Below are 17,068 nucleotides of genomic sequence, written 5' to 3' on the forward strand. Positions count from 1 at the left end.
TGACTGATGTGCTAAATTTCCCCACCAACTTTAGACTACAAAGAGTTTGAAGCAAATGCGGAATCGGTTAATTTCGAAAATACATCCATATGGAGGATTAACATTTACTCGGCTTCTCCACGCAAATCTCCTCCGGAGGGACGAGACAGGTACAGATAAAATACTTTTGGGTGCTGCTATCATAAAAAGGTGCTTTCCTGCTCTCCCGCCCCTCTGGGCTCTTTGAAATAGCGGGTCGCACATCCATTTTGTTGAGAACGTAAGCGTTTCCCAATGCTAGGCTAATTAAGCCGGGGCTTCCATTAATTATTCTGATTTGGTGCTCATTTGAATCCTGCATAAATTATACACACTCTTATCTGCACAATAAGTTGTTTTGAGGTGGATTAGCGTAATGGGATTAGTTAGCGTAGTACGTTGCATGCTGTGCCGTAATGAACAATAAAAACGACAAGTGTTTCCAGGTCATGTTTCAGGAGCACTAAAGGGTTGGTTTTAGTGCCCTGCTGATTTGTGCTCCACCACTCCAACACTATTCTGTCCTGTAAAATGAAGGCGATGGACAGTTACTAAGCCATAATCACATGTTAGGTTGTGGCCTATGTTTTGAGCTGAATTTGATTAATTAATTAGAACTATGAATGTGAGGACTTCAGCCTTCATTTTAATCAGTGTTTAGGAGTGGGTGTTGGAACAGTTGATAGTAGTGTTGGATGTACTATATGTTACGATTAACATGTGTTATGTACATCTTTCATTACTTGTTATATTTCCACCATAATGTCGGAGTTGCTTTTTAAAGTCCTAATAAAATGGACATACCGACAGATTTTTCCTGCCATATGGCGAAATAACGCCAAATATCGAAATAATAATATCAAAAAAAAAAAATGTGTTGAGTATAGACTTGATTCAATCCATCGGTTATTGATTGGATTTTGAGACATTGGGCATTACATTCAGAAATTAATTCAATCTCACAGTCGAATGTAGAGGGCTGAGGTTTAAGTGGACAAAATTATTGGAGAATTTTGGCGTACTGCATCAGACCGTTCATGGATGAATCATTCACAATTTACAAAATAGATATGTGCATTACTTTTCCATTTATTTCATTGATTTACTGACAAATACAATTCTTGGGGGATATTTTTGTGTACAAGTGTTATAGAAGTGGTAGTATGTCTGAGCATGATGGGTTTTGTAGTTCTAGAAAGTGTGGAATACTGTTGTAGACGTCATTTGTAGCGGACAAATTAAAAATACTGAAAGGTAGGGTAGGCCATTTTTGGAGAAGCTAGCAATAGCAAGCTAGCTTTGGAAGCATTAGAAATTAGAAAATTCATATGCTGTTAGGCAGGTGGGACATCGTATCATTGCTTTCGGACCGAATGCAATGATTGGACGAACATTTATTCTACTTTAATATTTAGATCATTTCTATTATTGTTTGAACTTTCCTCAACAATCAATGCTAGCTGTTGATTCAACCCCAACTTCCCCAAACACGTCCACTACTCATCACATGTAAGCTTTAGAGCTGAAGTGCATGGTACACATGCTATGATGTTGAACGTTTTTGGAGATCAGCCAGGGTTGTGGTGTGCTCATCATGCTCAGGCTGTTCAGCCTCATGTCGAGTTGAGACCTTGAGAACACCTGGTCCATGTTTAGTAGACTGGATACCCCGAAGGAGAGGAGCTCTTTTGGATTTACAGCTTTAGTGATGAGACAGAATTAGCTTCAGCTGTGCGTCATCACACGCTGCTGGCGGCTCGTCAGACCCCCTTCTCTTGGATCACTCTTTTGTTTGTGCTCATTTTCTTTTTATTATTATTATTCTATTTTCATTCTAGACGAGGTTGGTGTTCCATGTTGTGGGAGTTGGCGCAATGTGGCGCTGTGATAAGTTCTATTTTTTCTTTATATCCCAAGAAACATATGGGATGAATTTTTGAAGTCTTTCTTGGCTATTTCATTCAACTTGCATGAAAATTGGTGAGAACCTTGACAACAATTTGTCAAAAGAATTTTGATAGGTTAAATACCATGTTTATCTATTTAATTATCATTTTTAGGCGTTGCCCATAATGAATAAATTGGCCTGTGTCCTGTGAATGCAAAACCCAAGGTTCACAAAACTTGGTACACACGAATATCAAGGCCATCTAAGGATACATGCTGAAATTAATTCTTTTCTGATTCTAAGGGAAGTCAAAAGTGAAAAAAGACTGATATAATGTAGGAATTAAAAAAATCTGCATTGAAAACAACCGTATTCATAGGCCTGTCGCGATAATCAATAAATCAATTAATCGCACAATAAAAAAATGAGTTCGATAATTTTTCCGGCCGCGATAATTTCCATTTGCATGCTTGTTTTGTTTTCCTCGTCTCTCTCTCTCTCTCTCTCTCTCTCTCTCTCTCTCTCTCTCTCTCTCTCTCTCTCTCTCCCCCCGTCTAGGGCTTAAATCAAACTTCATTTACGCACACATATGAAACACTTGCATACACATATATTTAGTCAAACATACATGTATACTGCTGAATGCTCAAACAAATACATATGAAATGCACAACGACACACCTAAAGTCGCTCACGCACATACACGCAAACTCTACACACACGAGATGCGCGCACACACAAACTCACGCACATAGCCTACTCATATGAGACACGCGTGTGCACACAAACTCTCCACGCACATATGAGACACGCCCACACACACACAAACTCTCGCACACTCATCTGAGACTGGCGTGCGCACACAAACTCTCCACGCACATACTAATATCAGACGCGACGCGCACACACACACTCACAAACTCGCGCACAAACTCAATGAGACGGAGCACACACACACAAACTTCCCGCGCACATACTCATATGAGACGCGAGCACACACACACACACACACAAACTAGCGCACATGAGTATGAGTACATACTCATATGAGATGCATGCTCACACAGTAGGTACATGTTGCATATGATTCTCAGTGTGAACGGAAGTCACACATTGGTAAGTGCATTTTTTGTTAACAGAGACTAAGAGTTCATTGCTTTTATTGTTTTTGGTTGTTTTTGACTATTCATTTAAATAGTCTTTAGAAATAAAAGTTTATTGATCTTTGAAAAGGTGTACCTGCATTATTATGCCATTATCATTATTTTAGATGAAAATGGTCTCAGAACGACAATATTATCGTTTATTATCAATATTATCGTTTATCGGAATTATTTCTTGGACAATTTATTGTCCAGCAAAACTTGTTATTGTGACAGGCCTACGTATTCACATAATTGACATTTCACAATTTCGGTAATTTTCTAAGGATTATTCTGGCCAAAGACCCTCCTTCAGTGCAAGTCCATGGGAATTTCTCCATCTTTTTTTTAACCAACCACCAAGAGAAAATCGTATTTGTGGTTGCTTATAATGCAATTTTCCTTGACAATCTGGACATTTGTTGTGTAGGACATGTGGCATGTCAAGGTTTAATACTTACGGGTATAGTGTTGTTTAAAGCCGTAACCCTACTAGGAGACATAGTAATATATTGTCTACAGCTAGCCTTAACAAGCCCACCTGCAATTATGGAATGAGGTAAAATTAGCACTATAGCAAAGGAGTCAGAGGCTAAAAAGAATATGCATTTAGTGTTTGTGTAAGCGAGGGAGTGGGATGGCTTGTGAAAGTTCATTAAGAACTGAAACGCAGATCTGGACCCCAGCGGACACGCTCACTCAGCACAGAAATGTTCTCTCTCACTCTCATTACATCTACCCCTCCTCTGAGAGCCATCAGAAACTCCCATCACTAAGGAGATGGCGCACACACACACACACATGCACGCAACTTGCCAAGAGAGTATGGATTACTGACATTCAACTCCACTTCTTGCTGTCTCTCTCATTGTGTCTTTTTGTTCACACACATACAGATTCACTTCTGCAGCAATACACACTCATCTGCAGTCTCTCAAGGCCCATTTAACTGTAGCCCTTCTCTTTTTCATCTCTTGCATCTCCGTATGACACACACACACACTCACCCAAGGAGGTTTCTGAGGCGTTTGCAATACACTGCAATTGGAGCTCATCTGCATGCGTGAGTAAACGTGCACTGATGAGCTCTGCGCTTAATGGACACACTGATTGGAAGAGCTTTAAAATCAGAACAGATAGAGGGAGGAAGAGAGGAAAAGAGAGAGACGAGGTGATCAAAGGAGAGCGAGAGAGAAATCACAAATCAAGATATACTAAACATCTAAATGAATGACCAGGCAAATGGAGGCAGCATTGAGAAAAAATGGGTCTAAAAAACACTTGTCCAAAGGTTTTGTAGTATTCATTTTATTCGTCCTTCATTTATACATTTATGCATTATTTGTTTTTGTTTGTTAGTGGTTTTTCAAAGTTGTGGCAGTTACCCAAATGATTTGTATATGAATATCATGAAGATTTGCAGGCTGGACTTATTTGACTTTGGCCAATATATAAACCAACCAGAACACCCTTGGACCCATAGCAGCCACCCAGAACCCGATAGCAAGATGCTTGATGCTATTAGCTAAATGGCAGTGCTTGATATAAGACTTATCTCAAACCACATGGTGCATGAGGTGGCTGTATATCTCAACGGTGTTAGATGTCATGCCAGACGTGCATGGATCGAATGAATAGGTCATCAACTATGAACTGTGACATGCATGCAAGCATTTAACAAGTGACCTGAAACAGGGTACATGTCACTCGTCTTTGCTTGTCCTACAAGCATTATCATACATGAACCATAAATGTGTCTGGCATTCTCTTTGAATTGGCCTTTTAACATCAGCTCCTAACCATATATGGCCTGTAGAAATATCCACACCTCACCCCAGGCTTTGTTCGCATATCAGACGGCTCAGTGCACCATGTTGTTCCAGACCCATATGAATTTCTTCCAAGGAATGATCATTTTTAGGTGAACATAAAGTGATACATAAATTAATATTAAATAATGACAGAAAATGTTAGAATGAACTATTCCTTTATTCGTCAGAGGGGGCGGTTGTGTTCATCGGCCGAAAGGTTATGGGCTATCTTCAGTAATGTTTGCTGGAAGAGTGGAGGAATAAGGGATGGAAGCAGAAGTAAACGACACAAACGAGTGCAGCGGAGTGAACTGGGGCACGTAGAGGAGGAGCGTTAGAGATAAAGAAAACGATTCCTGTTTTCACGCGACTGGTCACGGCAGTTTTGGCTCAGGGGTAGACATGCCTCTACGACTTGCATTAGTGGACACTATTAATAGGATGTAATTGCTAATCCTGATGTCCTATCACATTGAATTAGCCCATCTACACCCCACAGACCCTTCCCCATCCCCCTTCACTGACCTTCAAACCTCTATGATGCACCATCCTGAACTCTTAACACATCCACCCCGAGAGGAAAACCTTCAGCCTGGAGTGACAGCGGGGCCTTAGGGACGTCAAGGGGTTCAAAGGGGGAAGAGCACAGATGCCTTTCCCCCAACCTTCTTTGTTATTTTTCCTTGTTGAGTGAGCATGTTGCTGTGGAGAATTGTGGGTACTGGTAGTTCTCATGCATGGGGCTTAACAGAGATCCATGATGTAGGCACTTTACATGCTTTTCCATTTACATGGCCAGATCCCTCAAATTGTTCCAAAGGAGTACGTTCTCGCTCATTAGCTTAACGTAAACACAGAACACTTTACCTCGAAGAGGTAATTATGGAAACACTGGAGAACTGCACGCCAGTTATATTCACCATAATCAACCTTAGTAACAGATAAACAAAGCTGCTGTATGTAATGACTGAAACTTTGATAGATGTTAGCTGTGGAAAGTGGCTGTAATTTCTTTAGTTGTTTATCTAGATTTTCCGTACTATAATGAAAGGAGTCATAAAGATGTTTAATTGTTCTCTTTTGACAAAAATGATTTTAATTTAGTCAATACTTCATGTCAGATAGATTATTTAAAATGCAAAGTAATTTAAGTTGACAAAATAACATTGTAGATGATAAAGTGCTAAATTAAACCAAGTAACAGTTTTTTAAACATCACAAATGAAAAAAAACACACAAAACGGTCCTTGCCAGAACCTGCACTGCTTAAATAGCATTATGCTTATGCTATTGTAATACAATATTGTGTTTTTGCTATTGTTATTTTTAATGGTTTTTGGTATAGTTATGTTATAGTGTGATGATACAGAAAGAGCTTATTCATAACATGGCTTGCAGATTCTGACTAGCGTGTAACGTCTTTCTTGAGCATTTGTGTCATTTTGTGCTGATGCAGTTATAATATTTATTTATGTTGTGTATATATCTGATTGGTCTTATAAGCGTGTCAGATGTGTGACCAGTGTTCAACTTTAGTTCATGCTGTGTGAGTGGGTCAATTACAAATAACTTAATTCGCTCTAAAATTGTTAGTTCATAATTTATAATGCTGTTGTTGTTTTTTCGCCAGCTGTGTATTTGAATTAAAAGTGTAAAGTTCATATACTGTCAATATTGCACAACTAACTGTCCACCAATAGTTCCCTGCAACAGAAAAAAAAAAAAATCTCACCTTTAAGGAGTGTGACACTGAACAGGAAGTGAAAAACAGAGGACTTGAGATATTGCAAAGTGATCACTTGTCAAAATGCCATCACCCTGGCTGGTATCATCCATCGGTCTCCTCTATATGACAGAGGTATTCTTTGTGTCATGACCTCCTGAAATGAAAAGAAATTAAAACAAAAGAAGTGAGATTGTCCCTCTGTAGGCTTAACATGGGGCTGTGTAAATATCATATCTCTCTTAAAATAGTCCTCGCCGTGGTGGTCTGAACTGATTCATCGACAAGCTTTCTTCAGGGGTCACGGGGGGAGATATTCTCACCTCTATTCCACCGTTCCATTATCCACCTGCCAATCAAACAGCCTCACCTCACAGCGGGGTGCACACGGGGTACAGCCGGCACCTTCCAGAAGATGAGCTCTCTCACAGGCCCAATAAAATAAATAAAGTAATTGATATAACAGAGATTCCCATTAACATGAATGAAACTTTTATTAAGCATGAGTTATGCCACGCATGGTGTGATTACCCATCATTGTCCATTGTGTATTTTGAAATGAGAGATTTAAGCGTGTGATCAGAGATTAGATTACACTTGAAGGTTTGATGGTTGGACGTCCTCCTCCGGGTGCCACGAGAGGCTGACTTTCCACCCCGTCTGTTCAAATCTTTCCCCGATTAGACACCGCTTGCTGTCCATCACTGAACCACCAGGGGTAATTGCATTTGGATCTATCATGTCCTTGCATCCGGTTTTCGGCTCCATGGGGTCGGCTAAGGTAGCGGGGAGGGGTCATGAAGTAGGTAATCGAATTTGAAATCTGGGCAAATTTGAAACTCAACACCAGTGTGTCTTTAAACCAGAACTCAAATTTGTAAAGTCTTTGTCAGAAAGGCAGGACTTGAATATCGCAGGGTTTGTTCAGACATATTCACACTTAGGTTTGAATAAGAACCTAAAGCACAATTATTCCTCTGATAAACAGACTTCTGTGTTTCTAAGAGCTCTTTCTTGTAGCCTGTCAGAATCACTTGATCAGAGTAAAAGCACGGCCACTTTTCGCTTTTTGAATTCCATCCCTCGGAACGATCATAATCTTAACAAGGCCACAAAAACAGCTTGTGAAGAGCATTGTAAGCACTTTCTTCAGACAAATGGAGACAGAGATCCGGAGACGCTGTGAGATGAAGACAGAAAGAACAAATTATTACAGTTTCATCTTGCAGACTGATAACAAGTCTGATAAAACTACCCATTTAACATTTTAGGCGGATGAGCAAGTGGCCACTGAGTGTGAGATACATTCATGGGAATGGAAGGCCAACAAATGAGGGAGAATGTTTATCTTGAGTTATGCATGTAAAGTGCCAATAAGATGTCATTGCACTTTCAACTTTTGATGGATAGCATAACATTTCATGGGAGATTGCAAGCACTGTCAAAAAGACTCCATTAGCGAGATGCAAAACTGCTGCACTTAAACATGTCCTTTCATTCACAAGACTAGCATGTGTATTTCTGAGCGGGTCTAATTACTAGGAGAGTTCTGAGATCCGAGATCATTCAATGTTTCCAATGTTGTGAGGTGGCATCATAAACAGGTATCTTGTCCACTTGACAATCAGCAACATTTGAGTTGTGGAGCGCATTGCAATTACACAACCTCAAAATGAAAGCAAAGAGAGTAGTGACCTCAGACACTGAGCCATGTGGAGGAGTTGAACAGGTAAGGTGAGGTGAGTGAAATAATTATGTAGATAATGTAAATTAAGTGGCCAGGAAACAGCCCAGTTATGGTAATGGAAATGCGACACTGAGAGTGAGTCATAGAGTAACAAAACAGTACAGGGAATAATGTTCGGAGAGGAGCAAGATGAGGCAGATGCAGTGTCAGAGGTTGCTGATGAAGGAATGATACAGTACATAATGAACAGAAGTTGGATGTGCCAGAATTGTCTAAAGCATTTCGAAAGAGGTCTGTACTCAGTAGTGCAAATAAATTCATTCTTTTGTAAATTTAAAAAAAAAAAAAAATTAAAGGTTGAGCTTTTTTCCCTTCAGATTTTGACAAATGCTTTGCCTGTGCGATTTGGACGTGGAAAATCAAAAGTTACTTGCGCAAGTATTTTTGTCTCAAGGAACATATCATAGTAATATTGGATTGTGAAAGAGATGCCAACAAGGTGGAGTCTATCTATGGAGAATGTACTTATCTCTTTCTTCTAGATGTTTTATGTGCAGAATTTCACCATATTGTGAGGTAGATCTCAAACAGATTATTGTTGATTACATACTGAACATGCAGCCTCACTGAAGTTTTTATTTACACATTGCAATTAGCTTTTACATTTGTTTTGTGATCTTTTGTTTATATATATATATATATATATATATATATATATAGTATTTTCCTTTGCATTTCAAATCTTTTGCATTTCTTTTCTTACAATAAACAACTTGCAAGAGGTATAGGCTGATAGAACATGTCACCTGAACTCGTTTTAGAAGAAAAGAAGAAAAGGTGAATGGGGCTCTTGTCAGGAACTCAGGAGACATCATTGGATGTTATACATTTTTTCAAGTATAGGGCCTAAAGTTTGACCATGCAAACAATAATAGCCTTCAGACAACTAATCCAATAGGGTTGCACAGACATGCTGTGTCTACTCCGGTTCACATGCTGCCGAGAACTCCAGACACAAACAGCAGAGCTGACATGTTACAAGACCTTCAACCCAAGGTTAAAGTATGAGACTGGCTCAACAGAACTACATTGACAATCTTAACAACAACAACAACAAAAGGTCTTAAAGACATTACATCAATCAGCTCTCATTTGGCTGATCTCCAGGAATAGATGGACTTCCATTTGAAGATCTTATTGCTGTTAGTGTGGTGGAATGTGTTTAGGTCAGGTACTTTTCCCAAGGCTTGCCAACAGTTCTGACACAGCTAAGAAAAGTTACATCACTTTTGATATCTGTATCTTTGCAACAGATATAGCATATCTTGAATGCACTTATATGCAATGATTTCCTCAAAGAGAGAATCTAGATTTAAAACTGGGCTGCCGTCTTTGAGGGGGAAAATATGAATTGGGCTGATGCGTAATCTTAATGGGAGCTGGGACGGGATCATCATTTGTCTGTAATGAATATTGAAACACATGCCTAGGCCGTACTAACATTGTTCTACAAATCAAGGCTGCAACCATGGAAAGTAACTTTTCTCTTGAACTAAATTTGGGGTTCTGGCCAAAAGAGGATCTATTGCTACACATCCCTCCCCTTGCTCTATAGTCAGCTACCTTGAAGAAGGTACTGTTGGCTACAAGAATAGCCAAATTTTCCACCTGTTACCCATCGAGGGATGATATCTGCTGACAATTTGGCAAGAGGCCACACACTTGGCACAAAGACTGCTGACTGTTCTCTCTGAAGCTTTACCACCCGCCTCCAGACTAACGCTAGAGCCACAGGTTTAAGAGAAAATAAAGATGAGGGCATCTGTTCCACAACTAAGAGTTTCTATAGAAAGAGTGACATGACACGAAGGGAGCCTTGCTCAGCCTCAGCACATGTCAGTAAACAGCGCTGGGAAGAAAGCGGGGGTTAGAGTAACATTCATTCTATCAAGAAGTTAAAAGAGCTCAAATGGCAGAAGATGACAAACCTATACCCCTAAGGAGATCTCGTATTGCAGTGATAAGAAATGGACTTAAGATTTCAGGTTAGGATACGATTTGTAAAGTAGGGTTGTCTGATCCTACTCCTGTATTTAGAAGTTTCTAGTAATACTGAAGACCTTGATTAGCTGCTTTAGGTATGGTTAATTAGGGTTGGAGCTCAACTGTGCAGGAATTTGCAGGATCCCGACCTTAAAGAGTGTGACAAGCAAGGGGAAAACCACTGGCAATACGGTTCTTCAGGGTTTAAAGGAATATTTAGGGTTCAGTACAACCTAATGCAGTGCTTTCAAGAGTACACATTTTTTTATCTTCCTGATAAAGCACATGTGATTCAGCTCATCAGCTTGTTAGTAGAGACTCCAAGACTTGAAATAGATGTGTCAGATAATGGAGACATACAAAATGTGTACCAATGGTGTGCCTGGGAAACACTGACTTCCTAGATAACCACAAAATTAGTTAGCCTTCATACATTATAAGTTTGATTGGTTTAGTTTAGACAACTAAATGTGTAGTGTGTGATGTAATTTTGAATAGAGTGGTCAGTAGCAGATTCTTAATAATTAAAAGCATAATTATATAAAGCTTAATAATTTCTCCCTTTTTCACTATTTTACTTGTCCACATTTTATTTTGCTTTTACCTATAGCTTTTACCTATTTTGCTTCTCTCTCTCTCTCTCTCTCTCTCTCTCTCCCTCTCTCTCTCTCTCTCTCTCTCTCTCTCTCTCTCTCTCTCACACCATTTTTAAGTACCCCGTGTTTGATGAAAAATGATTAAAGACGGAAACAATCTTTCACATTGATGATTTGATACCAGAGTGGAATATGTGCATAATTTCTTTCAAAGGAAGGCAATTGCGATCAAATTCGCCATTCAATCTTTCCTGTCAAGTGCATGTTTTCGATTCTGTGGTAAATGACAGATTCCTTTCCGTTTTCCCTCCTCTGTTCTGTTGTTCACTGGGTAATGATGTCTTAAGTGGTAGTTGTTCATCTCGTTTGTCTTCAGGAGATTGTAATTGGGCATTCCTTTGGCACTAGGGAGACAATGTAAAGAACGGGCTGGAAGTGAGGATAAAAAAAAGAAAGATCCTGATGGTTCGGTGATTGTACAAGGTTATATGAAGGAGAGAAAACTGCATGCATGCAAGCGTTCACTACTGTGCTTTTCTTTGTTCATATCAACGGTTTTGCTGTTGCTGTTTTCCTGTGCTCATACGCTTTAAATGTACATATAATTGTACAACACATACTTCATAGGCACAATATATTGTTTCATAGTTGCATTGTGAGAAACTGGCTGTGCTTTTAGAGGCACAGGCATGGTCTATCATTAAAATGTGATTTAGAGGTAAGCAAACCTTCCTCCAACTGTCTTGCCCTGAGGCCGTGTGTGTGTGTGTGTGTGTGTGTGTGTGTGTGTGTGTGTGTGTGTGTGTGTGTGTGTGTGTGTGTGTGTGTGTGTGTGTGTGTGTGTGTGTGTGTGTGTGTGTGTGTGTGTGTGTGTGTGTGTGTGTGTGTGTGTGTGTGTGTGATCAGACTGTCCCATTGAGTATACATTGTGAGGTGGCATATCTAGGTCACACACACTGGCACATTACTCCTGTGGGAGCTTCTGTCGTGTTCATGTCATGGATTGCCTCCTCTTTCTGAGGTCACACAGACAGTATTGTACATGTTGTATAGGGTGATACTATGATCTCACCCAATTAACACATTTATCCTTTTTTTTTTTCCTTTCTAGAGACACACTAAAACATACACACTCTTTCCCAACACAAAATGCCTGTATCTAACAGTAGATGCACCAATAGGTAAAATATTTTGCTCGGTTAATCCCTAAACATTTATGCTTAAGTGATAATACTGAACCAAAGTAGATTTTTCCATTTTATGCTTAGGGTTAAAAAAGAGCGATTGTAAAATGGAATACTTCTTATTATCATCTGATCTTAAACACACACATATTGCTCATGATGATAAATGGAGAACATTAAACTGTTATCTGTTGCCCCATTTCTTGCAAACACAGGCATGTGTGAAATATGTAAAATATGAAGCTGTTGTCAGGACAGAGTTACAGAGTTGAGACCCCAGATGAGAGAGATGGTTCGGGGGTGCCTTATGATATATTAAAATCATCTTCTGTGACAGTTCTGCAACTATATGCAGTCCAAACGTTGGACCACAGAGTAGCTGACAGTGCCCATGAGGTTCCATCCATGACATTCAACTTCATGCAAGTTTCCCTGTTTGATCACTTTTGCTCTTTGCTAATACAGTTTGAATCTTATATGCTCAATAACATATTAATTATTACAGTATCTGCAAAGCAGAACCCCATTGAATTCCTCTCACCATGTCTTGTTCTCCATAGTTTTCTCTTCAACTATTTCAGCTTGAACATACATACTTGAATATGCAGCTTGAATTGCTGTATTTGTTGTTGTTGTTTATCATGCATACTAAATAGCGGTTGGTCTTCTTTCTTGCATTTATTTAGATACTGAATTGTAATTGATTTTTCGTTTTTCTTACATTTATTTAACCACCTTTATTACACTGGTCTCTGGAATACATGATTCTGATCAGTCAGTCGTGGCATTCTGTAGTCAAATGTTGTTGTCCACAAAGACCCCAAAACTGTATATTTGACTATTGTCCCTGGCAACAAATGTCCCATTAAGCTGAATTTGTTGCATGGCTCTCTCACAGACCGGGGCGAGTAGGACACGGGTGGAGGGGTTACACTTGCAAGCAATGGTGTTTCCTTCTGGAAATGCAAGTCTAATTCTGTTCTCCTTGGGATTGTTTTGTCACCAATATCGCTTCAGCTTAATTTGCCTCTTGGGAGCCTTGTTAGGGCCCGAGCCCCGATGGTGAGAGGACACTATTGGAATTGCTGCATTTTTTAAATGGTTAGAGTTGCATATATTTATGTATATACGCATTTACACATACACAGAGAATGTGCAAAATAACTTTTCGATTGAATTCTCCCTCCGGGTTCCAGCAGTAATATCAGAAACATATTCATCAAATGCCCTCACCGTTAGGAGGACACTCACTGTAACCCTGTGAACCAAAATTTAAATTTGCATATTTTGTTTTAATTTAGACCACATAAATAATGATGCTTGGATGCACTATTCATGCACCATTTTTGTCTTACTTTATGAGGTAACAACCCAACTGATTCAAAGTGTGCATCAAGCCTAAATCTTGTTTTAAAGTGTGCCACGGAGTCGCCTCAAGACTGGAAGATCTTCATTTGTCGTTAAAAAGCGCCATCGTTTTGTCACCTCCTCCAAAGCTGGGTTTGACAGGGGAATGGCAGTGTGGCGTTGGAGGTCAGAGATAATGAGGTCCGCAGGGATCGGCTTAATCGTCGAGCTTTGGCACATAACATCGGCATAAACAACAGACTTTGTCGTCCGGGCAACGGCGATGGTGTAGCGACTCGGGCATATAATAATGATGTTCCCATTAACATGGGCTAAGCACTAAAGGCTGGGGAAATTTGGAGAGGCACTTGATGCTCCTGCACTTTCCCTCATTCGTTTTGTCTCTCTCTTCCTAATTAGATATTACCAGCCTTCTTTCATTGCTGGCTGTGATTTCTGCCTCCCTTTGCCCTTGAGTGAACAACCTCGACTTGCCACTAGAACACAAGAGGAAAAGGAAGAGTGAACAGATCCAGCTTTCTCTTCTTCTCCACCCTAACAAGAAGATATTAAAATTACATGTGGCTGACTGGGGCCTTGCCTGAGGGGCAGTACGGCTCTGGCTTTTGCACTGAAGGGCCATTTAAAATGGAAGGTGCACCAGAGAGAAGTGAAGGTCCATGTGCCAAGGTTGTATTTTCTGTAGTGCCTATTATTTTTGTACCATTTCCTGAAAGCACATATCTAGGTGAATGTAATGTGTGAAATAGAACCTAATGAGAATTGCCTAAGAAAATAATGGGAATATAAAAAATATATATGTAAAATGTTCAAATGCATAATGTTAATGAAAATATGAACTTAAACATGGTTGAGGTATCTATTATTTTACTCCCACTGCTGTCCGCCATCCCGTTAAAAAAATGTGATGTTTTTTTCTTAAGTTAACTTATGTTGCCTCATTCATGTGTTGAGCGCCACCTCGAGCTGCCATGAAGTAGCGACGCTGGAAGCAGGGAAATCTATTTAGAGCACCTTTTAAGCATGTTATTCATTAAAATATCGATATTTGGCGCCAGCATATGGATTCTAATATCGCAGGGAGAAGGACTACGATATCGCCCTATCGATATTTTGTCCCACCCCTACTTCTGAACCTATGTTTTTATTTTATGTGTTCTGGCTCTGCACTGCTATTCCTGCCTCATATTGCAGCTTGCAGCTTATATTTATTATAGGTTTTTTTTGTTTTTTTGTGGCAAATTGTAACTTGGATATGTTATCATAGATATTGTAGTTGGAAGGAATGTCTTGAAACGATCTGGCTTCACTCTCTCAGATTGATAGTGGTGGTTCATTTCTTCATCGCAGCTCTGTTGTGATTATGGCTCATTGCACTGAACTGACTCCGTTTGGTGTGACCCTACTGTACTTTGTCTACTTAACGAATCTAGTCTTTGTGAACTCAACTCTTGTCAGTCATACCTCTGAGCATTACCTCGTTTCATCTATTGCCAATCTTAATGTCTCCAAATTGGCCTTTATAACAGAACAATATCCTGTTGTTTAGAGCATCAGGGTTAAGGTCTATCTGTCCGTCTACAACTGTATCATCAGACCTCTCGTCTTTTAGACACAATAATGTCAGTCTCCTGGAGCCATGTAGTACATTACTGTTCTGTAAATCAATACAGCTTGAGGTAGTAGAATATAAACCATCGCACTGACAACAGTGAATGGACAAAGATGTATCAAATATGAATCTAGTTAAATAAAGCTTCACCAATACTGGTCAAATAATTTGTTTAGAAATGTATTATTTTTAGGGCTGACAAGATCCAGAAAGCGGTTACGTTTAGGGATGGACCTTCATTCTTACTTTATCAAAAAATTGTGTGCGATTCCCGTCCGAATTCATACAAAATCGCCACCGCATAAAATATTTGAAATTAAAAAATGTGCATATGTAATGTCACTTTGTGTCTTTTTGATTGTATTCACGTATAGTGTTTTCATTTTTTTTATACTTATTGGTTTTTAATAAACTAATGTAAATAAAATAAATGATTACAAAAATTTAAAAAGTACCTATTTTTTTACTTTGTTTCTTTAATAATAAAGAATAATTTAAAAAAATAAATGATTTAAAATACATTAGTTACCTTATTATGTATCGTGTTGCCGTTTTCTTTTAAATTATCTAAATAAATAAATAAATAATTTAAAATAATTAATCACACTATGAACATGCATTAGCTTTATGTTTTTTTAAAGTATCTAAATAAAATACATGCTTTAAAATAAAATAATCACACTAAAATAATGCATTAAAACTCTAAAAATTTGATTTGCTGTTTAAGTGTTTTTAAATAAATAATTTAAATAAAATAATTTTAAATAAGTGAATTAATCACATTAAATGAATGCATTAAATTGACAGCCCCAAGTTTTTGGGGGGTTCATCCATGGTCTGCATTATCAAATGCACATGATAGGTTACAAACCTTTATCTTTTGATAAACAACAACAAAACTCATTTCATCACATGACACATTGTTTTGGGAATGCAATACATAAAATGTTTTGCGTTAGACACGGGCGCCCCATGTCACGTCTCTGTAGTGTAAACAGCCACTGTAATGTATTGCTTTGTGTGGTGAAATGTTAGATTTGTCAGCACTGGTGACAGAGATGAAGGGGGTGATTGAGGAGATGGCATTATTCAGCTGAAGACGTGGGCTGTTGAGTATAATAGCACGGTCCTTCGGGTAAACTAGCGTTTTGTTGAGCATTAAAGCTCGATTGCCTCCTACAGTGACAGCTGCGGTTACTCCTGTACGACGCCTTGACTGAGTCAAATCTGAGATTCTGTGCTGAAGGAGTAATTGGAGTATGTGTGTATGCATGGTCCTTTGTCTAAGCTTGTGGGAACCAAAATAACCCATGATAAAAATAAATGCATAAATAAATAACTGTCCAAGTCCCATACTCGTGGTCCCAGTGTAGAAAATAGCTACATAAACGGGGGTAAAGTGGATACGTTCAGAAAACAAAACTAGAATATTGTGCAGAATGTAGCATATTGCTGTGAGAAACATATATGGTTGTAGTTATTTTAAAGGCACCTATTATGCAAAATTCACTTTTACATGGTGTTTGAACATAAATGTGTGTTGGCAGTGTGTGAGCAAAAACACCCTAGAACGATAAAAATCCACCCAGTGTTTTTTTTTTTACAATCTCAATAAATCATAAGCACTGTCTCAGAACGAGCTGTTCTAAGATTCGGCTCAGTGTGACGTAGAATTGAGCAAGCCCCACCGACGTGGTTTGATTGACACTGTGGTTTTGGCATAGACCCCGCCCTCGGTGATCTGTTCATCATCCTCCATTGTTTCAACGTCAGCCGGTGTTCAGAAACATAAGTGTTCTGTTGTGGGATGTAATAATGTACATAGTAGTTTTCACTTACTTCCGACATCAGAGCCACTGAAAACGCAGTGGATGGATTTTATTTACGAAGGAAAGGCGCCACTTAAACTTCCAAAATACGTTTATGTTTGCGCGAATCATTTTCTGACAGACTGTTTTGTGAACGAGGGTCAATTCAAAGCAGGTCTTGTTTCAAA

The 17,068-nt window shown here is 39.0% G+C and overlaps 1 protein-coding gene across 1 annotated transcript in view; it reads left to right on the forward strand.

Annotated features, from left to right (window-relative positions):
• The window catches only part of pard3aa (par-3 family cell polarity regulator alpha, a), a 466,122-nt gene that overhangs the window by 328,165 nt on the left and 120,889 nt on the right, over nt 1-17,068 (forward strand). The gene's annotated exons all lie outside the window — the stretch shown is intronic.

The sequence above is a fragment of the Siphateles boraxobius genome, unplaced genomic scaffold (genome assembly GCF_051911475.1).
Source record: "Siphateles boraxobius isolate OS27281-9 unplaced genomic scaffold, OSU_SipBor_1 171, whole genome shotgun sequence".
NCBI classification, from domain to species: domain Eukaryota; kingdom Metazoa; phylum Chordata; class Actinopteri; order Cypriniformes; family Leuciscidae; genus Siphateles; species Siphateles boraxobius.